Below are 8,203 nucleotides of genomic sequence, written 5' to 3'. Positions count from 1 at the left end.
ATAGACATGGATCTTTTCAAAAATTATAAGCAAGTTTGGTCACCTTGAGTGGTACTGATATCTGGTCTGGCCCATGGACTAATAATAGCAAATAACATATTTAAGGCTAAGAGAGTAGGCTACTGTATGTAGATTTAGCAGCATAAAAAAAATAAGATTCCACATCATTCCAACATTTTTTAGAGATATCACAATAAAAAAAACAGATGTGAAATTGTTTCAGTATTATGATTACAAAAACTACAGGAATCATCAACATCAGTAAATTTAGAAATAGTTTAGCGGAAAAAATATATGAAAGTATAAAGTGAGCTATGACGTATGCCGTGCGGGACTGCCGTAGAGCAGCTTCAGCTGTCGTGACGCTGCGGATAAAAGCGGAAGTCGCCCCCGGCTCTTCCTCTCATCCGCCCGCCGCGTGTGCTGGCGGCTGCTCGGTGACCAGTTCCCTCACCTCCAACAGCTCGGTGAGTAGTTCCCTCTGGCTCCCTCACCTCCAGCAGGCACATCCCGCTGAAACTGCTGCAGCCGCCTCACATACGCTTAACTTTAGTCGTCGTGTCCGGCGGTGAGCGCTGTTTGCACTCTTTTTAGGTTTTTTGTGCTCCGGGCCAACATGGCGGCCTGAAAACACGCCTCGTGTTTGACTCTCAGCTTTTTACCACCTTCGTAACTGTTGAATTGGTTTAAGGCTCAACACACTACCAGCCAAAATTAAATGAGCCACGTGACGTTGCAATTTCTTTTTATATTTTTTGGCTCTCAAACCTCGTGATCCTGTGAATCCAAAACTGACCCGAATTAAAGTAGTTTCCGGGACAAATAATACGCACGACTTGTGTTGGTTTTAATAGATGTGGCTACTCTGCAATATGTTCTTTGGAAATACTCGTTTTTCAACAAATTTCCGCCCCACGTGATGAAGTGAACCGGTGTTCTGCCAATCCTTGCTCCCTGCCGAGAAATGCTACTTTGTGGTTCTGCGCATGCGCAGTGAAATTTCAAAGTTTTCTTGCACGACGTAAAATTGATAATATGGGATGTTGAATATCCTTAAAAATGCACTACCCATGAACAATTCTATTGCTTTATTTGATATTAATTCAGTCATTTGCCTTTTATTTAACCAGAAAGGTCATTAAGAACACATTCTTATTTACAATAACAGCCTGTCAAGTGACAAGGACCACTTGGCGGTGGGAGTGGGCTAGGGAGTAAAACACAGCAAATTTGTAGCTCTACAAAGGTAGAAAACCATTAGGTAGCATTTTTTTTTGACAGAACACCGTAAGGAATCCCAGGACGTAACTCAACCGTAGTTCTGGTGCGAACGTGCAACTGAAACATGACCGCCGGACCGTCTTTATTCATTCAAACTGTATATTTAGTAGGTATTGAATGCATATTTCTGAAGGGAAGTAGAACGTGGAAATCCACCAGGGGCATATAACTTTATTTATATATTTATTAATTATTTGAGCATGATTATAGTGATCTCTGCTCCAGGAAGACCTCGGGTAGGGGGTCCGAGGCCCTGGCTCCCTCAGCCGGGACCTCCCTGCAGTGGGCTGGTCCCCCAGGAGCCGTGGCTAGATAACCTAGCCTGGTTTTGCTTTCACATCTGCAGTCTTGTTGCAGAATGGTGACAATGAGGCCTGGCACATTAACGACACATCTGTGCAGTAGCATGCAGGATGGAGGGGTGCCCCCCTAGATTTCAAATAACTGAATGTATGTTGTGTATATAGTTAGGTGGTTTTATGTTGGGCGTCACCAAACCCAAACCCGTCTCCACTTAGCCTGTATTGCCGTTGAGTGCTAAACTTTAGTGCTGGAGGACATAAACGTGATGTAGTTTCCCAAAGAACTGCAGGTTGTATCTGCCTTTCAGAGGAATTGTGCAGATTGCTCTTTACTTCTGTCAATAACCAGTGTTTAACTGTGCTGCCTGTTTTGTTTCTCTCCAGACCTCTAGTGCTTGATGGCGGTCCAAAATCTGCTCCAGTTTGGGAGAAAACGTGAGTGTATAGTTAAGACTGTGTGAATTGTGTGGTTGATCTTGGTAATAAGCCTACATAATTGTGTGTACTGACATAAGTCATCCTATCATAGGGGTCTTGGTCTTTGGCAAGTTTAACATTCAACATTCCTCTTTTTACCAACCTGTAATTCTAAGAAAATCCACTTGTAGATCATGTCCCAGTTTTGAGTAGTAGTTAGCTGCTAGTGGTACTTGAGCAGTACTTCATGATTCTCCAGACGGGTAGGCTCTGTGAGCGCTGGAGACGCCCAGGCGCCTGTATCTCCTTGGTCCCGAGGCCTATCCCAACGGTCCTTTTTCAGTAGGGACATGTTGTTGGAAATGCCTCGGATACTAAATCTGCAGTTCGCTTTACCCTCATGTTCGTTGCCGTGAGCCTGCTGGGATATAACTGCAGGACAAAACGCTGTTTAGCTTTGAAACTGTTTGGTCCCTGATTCTGCTGTTCTCTGGTGGGATCTGTCCGTTTCCCAACATGTTGTTCATGTTCAAAATTCCTCAGTAAAAAGAAGTAATCTTGATCAATATATGGTTTTAGGTCCCAGGTCTGGTCATGGATAGCGGGCCGCTGGCTGTCCTAAAACATGTCTGCAGAAGACGTTGCACAGCCAGAGAGGGATCAGGAATACCTCGCATCAACTGGTATGAAAATTCATGTTCTTACAGATTGGCATTCATTATTTTTGGGGTCTGGACTGGTGTCCGGGCTGGTGTGAGCACAGCGAGGGTTCTGGTCCTCTCTGGTGGGCCAGGCTGCCCTCGCAGTGCTAAGAGGAACCATTTCTCTTGCAACCCACTGCTGTGAAGCCTACGCAGCAGTGTTACTTATGAGAAATGACAGCTGCCTCTGCAGGCGCCACGTATCTGTAAACTAACGTACTTCTGTGTCCAGCAGGGGGCGCCCATTGACCTCGCACAGCTCGGTAAGTCCTGCTCTGGTCCCCGTCCACTCCTGGCTGAGTCGTGATGAGACCATTATGTTCAACTGCTCTGAAGTGTGATTGACAGCTGTTTGTTTCTGAACCTGATGGAGAAGTGTGAAGCTGCTGACTGCTCTGGTACCATGGTCTCACCTCCGTCTTCTTCCCCCTCTGCAGGCCTCATCGTCGGCCTCCTCATCCTCCACTGCAAGAACATAACGTGAGTGAATGTTCCCTCTGTGCAGCTCAGCTCCCCAGGGCGCTGGTGCTTTGAGCGGGTGTGAACCCGAGTTTCTGCCAAGCACCGAGGTGTCTGCGGCCAGCTGCTCCATCAGCTGGTTTGTTCAAATCACGGTGCAATACTAAATCAGCTTCTGGCATCGTTGGTCTCCACGCCGCCTGTGTTTGGGGTCCTGGTATGAAGCCTGAAACATTCAACCTGAGTCGGGTCTCTGAGCTCTGGGGAAGAACTGTTCCATTACGGCGTCTGTAGCAGACGAGTCCCGTTGGTGGACTGGGTCTTATTATTTATTTATTTTACACGTAGACTCCAGCAGTAACGCTGGAAGGTTGTTCTCCTCCAGCTGGAGGTTAACGGCTTTGAGTAGAAACGTCTCGTCTGGAACCCCCCAGGAATCTGACTCGGGGCTGTGGTTTCCAGATGTGGCAGAAATGTGGGGTTTGTTTTAAATAACGCAAACGTCCCAGTCTATTAGGCGCCGGGATAGAACCCACGTTTGAGGAGGATGAACCAAGTCTGGAGTTGGTTCTTCAGAAATGAGGTTCCCGGAGGAACCAGAGCGGTGGTGGTTTAAACGGGTGTACGACGTAGAACAGCCGAGGCTCCGTGCTCAAACACTAAATGGTTTTGGCGCTTTAGATGCATTTATTTTTAATCATGCAGCCAGTCTGGTGTTTCAGTGAGATGATTTCTGGGCAGATTTTATGAATAATGCTGTTTTATTTAGATTTTCATCTTTTTCTGTTTTAGATCCTGTTTTTGGGAGGTGGACTCCAAATCTGAGGTCTGCTGTATCCCCGTGTTTGCTGCCCTCAGCATGCTGGGATATGATTGCAGGAGCGATGGCCCTGCAGCGCACCACGGCGAGTCTGGACCCAGGACCTGGGGCCTGTCACCAGTCTGAGGTTGGTGGAGTCTTCTCTTGGTGTTTAGATGCGTTGGGTTCCACCGGGCCCCGGGTTTCCGGTCAGCACCTCGTATCTGCAGCCAGCTGCTCCATCAGCTGGTCTGTTCAAATAATGGTGCGATAAGAATTCAGCGTCTGGCATCGTTGGTCTCTGGGCTGCTTGTGCCTGGAGTCCTGGTTTGATCTCTGAAACATTAGTCCACATAACAAGTGCTGAGCCTTTGGGACTCGTTTCTGAAGCATAAAGTCTGGTTTACAGATTCACAAGTTCTTTATTTTAACATTCACCAGGCCTGAGAGGCTGGGTTTCTTTTTGCTGTCAAATTAAATCAGACTTTACCATTTTTCATAAATAAAATGCTTAACAGTAAACCAAATCACCATCCTGCTAATCCAGATCTACGTCCTGTTTCCTTGAACCTTCCAGGTGGTGATGTCATGAGGCTGGTCCCCCCCGAGCCGAGGTGTGTCCCGATGCCTCGCCAGCATCACCCAAACTTTACAATGTGTAAGTGCAGGCTGTTAAGTTTTAGTAGCTTCACCGGCTTGCTGGTGTCCAGCCGTACAGGGGATTTGCATCCATTACAGGACAAAGTTGAAGCTTTGTGTTTAATCAGACTGTAAACGCAGAATGATCCCCGTTCGTACGCTTGCAGGCACATTGAGCTCATGTACATTGGTCATATACCAAGGCTATCTGGATGACGTTCCTTACTAGTTGTGGAATTGACCAGAAAGTAAACCCTCCCAGCGTGTCGCCGCGGCAACGTCCACAGCGACCCGCTGGGAACACGCCACTGCGGCAGCGTCAATGATGCTCAGAGTAAATGTAACATCAGCTGAACGTGGACCGTTTCTGTTTCAGGTGCAGACCAGCGGAGCGGATCAGTGGCTCGGCCAGGGTCGGACCGCCGAACAACGGGGGTCTTCCATCAACGATGGCTGAAATGTGCTCATGTCTGTTTTTGGTTCCTTGAAGGAATAAAGTGTTAAACATCTGCAGATCTTCAGTCTTTATTGTTGCTTGATTGCCCAGAAGAGCGACAACGACCCATAACTATGTTCTCTCCAACACTCTGCACTGCGGGCTTTAGAAGAAAGACGCTACTGAGCGAGTCAGGATGCAGCGACAGTCACAATTTGTCCTACTGTACTTGTATTTTATAATTTTCTACCGTTCAAATCCAATTAATCGGGGGGGTGGCCTTGTATAATTGTTAAAAAAAAAAAGGCTGTACGACTGACCAGCCGTGGGGGGTTTGACACGCTAACCGGTCTGCACGCTAAGCAGTATTTTACAGAAAGTGAGATAATTAAATCCAATAAAGATGTCTGTGATTGATGAGCTCGTCTGAACCGTGAGGCCCACATCGATAGGTAACGCCCAGCTCTTCATCTCGGGATAAAAAAAAAACTTAGAAGTCCAGACTTGACCTGACTTCTGGTTTCTGCACCAGCGCTGAAGTTTTCTGCTTTTTGCTTTGATCTCATGCACATTTTAAAATGTTAAGTAAAAATTCTTATATCAGAAAAAGATGAACTCACAGCCCCCGAACCAGGAAGGTTGTTTGTATCTGACTAACTCCATGATGGATTAGAGGCAGATGCCGCTTGTTCATGTCATCCAGAATCATAAATTAAACAAAAGGGATGCACGTCACTGCTTCAGTTTAAAGTGGTACACAGGGCTCGTATTTCCAAACCCACTGACTGCCCTGTTTGGGGTCATGGAGTTACCCACTGCACAGAGGCACACTATGTTGGCTCAACGAGCACTTCTGTTCAGGTGGAACGATCCCTTCCCTCCTACTCATCACGATGGCTGGAAGACATGCTTAAAACTGGAGAAAATTAGATGCTTGCTTCAGCAATCAAGTTCCAGGAAGTGTGGGGACCTTTTCTTAGAAGCATTCCAGACCCTGTGAACTATACTACATATCTTACTCCTAGTGCAGGCTCTTAATGTTGGAATGATCTCATATTGTGATTATTACTCTGCCAGTGACAGGGGAGGGATTAGTTTGGTCTGTAGGTTATTTTTTTTTTTTCATAGTTTAATTTTTTACATTTTGTACACCCTGTACCCTTGTGTGCCATGATTAACATGCTTATTCAAAATCTTTAATTAGCATTCAGTATTACACTGAATGTATTATACTGAATTAGCATTCAGTATTACACCTTTGTTACATTTGAGAAAACAATACAAATCTTGAATTAAAAACGATAAAAGGGAGGTGACTGCATCATCCTGTAAAAGGAATCTGATGGAGCCAAATGTTTAAAACGTGACCTGGTTTAATGGAGTCCAGCAGGGAAACGGTGGAATGGACTAAACCTAATTTAGTTCAAACCCCACTCCCAACAACACGCAGGCAATCAGTGTGATGATCCCACCCCGGCCATGAAGCAGGAGGACCGTTGCAACCCGCCTCGGACCAGAGCGGCTGAGGAGCCACTCCTCCCTACAGATGTACAAGAGGAGCAAAAAAACATTCCTAGAACTGTTAAAGTGCATCATTTACCCATAATTCAGTGTCTAGCAGCTCGTCATAAAAGGCCTTTGAAACAGTGTCTTCTGTGATAAAACGGGAACCCGAAAGGTCAAGCTTCTGGCCACGTGGTGCAGAGACCTCAAGTACCAAGACCAAGGAGATTGTTGTCGACTTCCGGGGAGGCGACACTGACCATCAACGGCGCTGTCATGAAGGGAGAGAGCAGCACCAGGTTCCTGGTGGGGGGGGGGCATCAGTGAGGACCTCACGTGGACAGCCAGCACCACTGGTGAAGAAGGCCCAGAGGCGTCTCTACTTCCTCCCACCGTGGCACCATGGAGACCCTCCTGCCCAGCTGGGTCACCACGTGAGCCGCAAGCTAGAGACCGGAGCCTCCGGACTACAGGCTGAACTCTCCCCACTCTCCCACTCCTCTGCCTTAAAACTTTTAAAAACACGTTGTATATAGTATTTTAATTATTTAATTGAATTTAATCTGTTTGCACTATTTTTATTTTCTTTTATTTTTTTATTTTATGTTGGACAAGAGGGAAACTTACTTTTGGGGGATTTGGATTTTATGAAAAGTTCACAATAAAGATGACTTACTTTGACTTTGGACAACTAAAACCAGCTTCCCGTTAATATTTCACTAACTGTGGGTAAGCAAGTGGCTCATATACTGAGGCTACAGTCCTGCAGCGGTCGCAGGTTTGAATCCCGGCCTGCGCACCTTTGATGCATGTCATCCCCATTCTCTCTCTCTACCCCCTTCCTGTCTGCAACTTGAATAAAAAAATCTTTAAAAAAAAAAAAACTTCAGAAAAACTTCACTAACCGGGTGAGAGGGAGGCGCTAACGTCTGGGTGCCAACGCCGCCAGGTTCAAAACACCCCCACGGCGAGGATGTTGGGACAGATGTCGGATCGGTCAGCCGCATGTTCAGCATGCAGCCATCACCGCCCGGTTGAACCATTTTTATGGGACAGATTCTCAAAACTCGAGATGGGACAGACTCGAACGCGCGGTCGTGTCTGGAGTCAGGCAAGTTTCTGGCGTCCCTCCTCTCAGTTCAGTCTGGTGTCTGACGGTTCCAGGATGTTGGGGTTGACTAGGCCTGTGTTGAAAAAATCGATTTGCCGATTCTAAATCGATTCTCATATTAATTCCTAAAAATTGATTTGTATGTCTAAAGATGGATTTTTTCTTTCATCATTACATCACAACTTTTGGTATTTTTTTGTGTATGCCCAAAACAGAATGTTTTGTTGACACGAGAATAACTTGTGCCATGTTTTTTGACTTTAAATATGTTTAAAGCTATGAAAACTTTAAGGTTTTCAGTTATGATTGCATAAATTGTCTATATTTCATTACTGTATATACTGTCTTGGGGTTATATTTTCATAAAATACTAAAAACCAAATTCTCAAAAATTAAAAACCAAAAAAGACCAAAAATGGAAAAATTAAATCCGATTTCATACGTCCTCTGTTTGCTGCCCTGGATCTGCTGGATCTGTATGAACCGCAGACTGGTCAGAACCGCACTGGACCCACCGGACCCACCGGACCCACCGGACCCACCGGATGGCCCAAG

The 8,203-nt window shown here is 45.9% G+C and overlaps 1 long non-coding RNA gene and 2 other non-coding genes across 4 annotated transcripts; all 3 read left to right on the top strand.

The window, feature by feature from the left end:
• Positions 1-409: 409 nt before the first annotated feature.
• Positions 410-5,107, top strand: LOC133461221 (uncharacterized). 2 transcript variants are annotated; one of them, XR_009784173.1, is made up of 8 exons: positions 410-467; positions 1,968-2,018; positions 2,580-2,683; positions 2,937-2,964; positions 3,139-3,181; positions 3,953-4,107; positions 4,537-4,617; positions 4,975-5,107. It is a non-coding gene; the product is annotated as an uncharacterized LOC133461221 (long non-coding RNA). The 2 variants fall into 2 exon arrangements; XR_009784172.1 differs by having other exon boundaries at positions 2,934-2,964.
• LOC133461666 (small nucleolar RNA SNORA18) lies at positions 2,313-2,445 on the top strand. The gene has a single exon (XR_009784224.1). It is a non-coding gene; the product is annotated as a small nucleolar RNA SNORA18 (small nucleolar RNA).
• Positions 4,172-4,306, top strand: LOC133461655 (small nucleolar RNA SNORA8). The gene has a single exon (XR_009784213.1). It is a non-coding gene; the product is annotated as a small nucleolar RNA SNORA8 (small nucleolar RNA).
• Positions 5,108-8,203: the final 3,096 nt, after the last annotated feature.

The sequence above is a fragment of the Cololabis saira genome, chromosome 15 (genome assembly GCF_033807715.1).
Source record: "Cololabis saira isolate AMF1-May2022 chromosome 15, fColSai1.1, whole genome shotgun sequence".
NCBI lineage: Eukaryota > Metazoa > Chordata > Actinopteri > Beloniformes > Belonidae > Cololabis > Cololabis saira.
The sequence above is the reverse complement of the archived record's forward strand: the minus strand, read 5'-3'. Positions and strand labels throughout refer to the sequence as shown.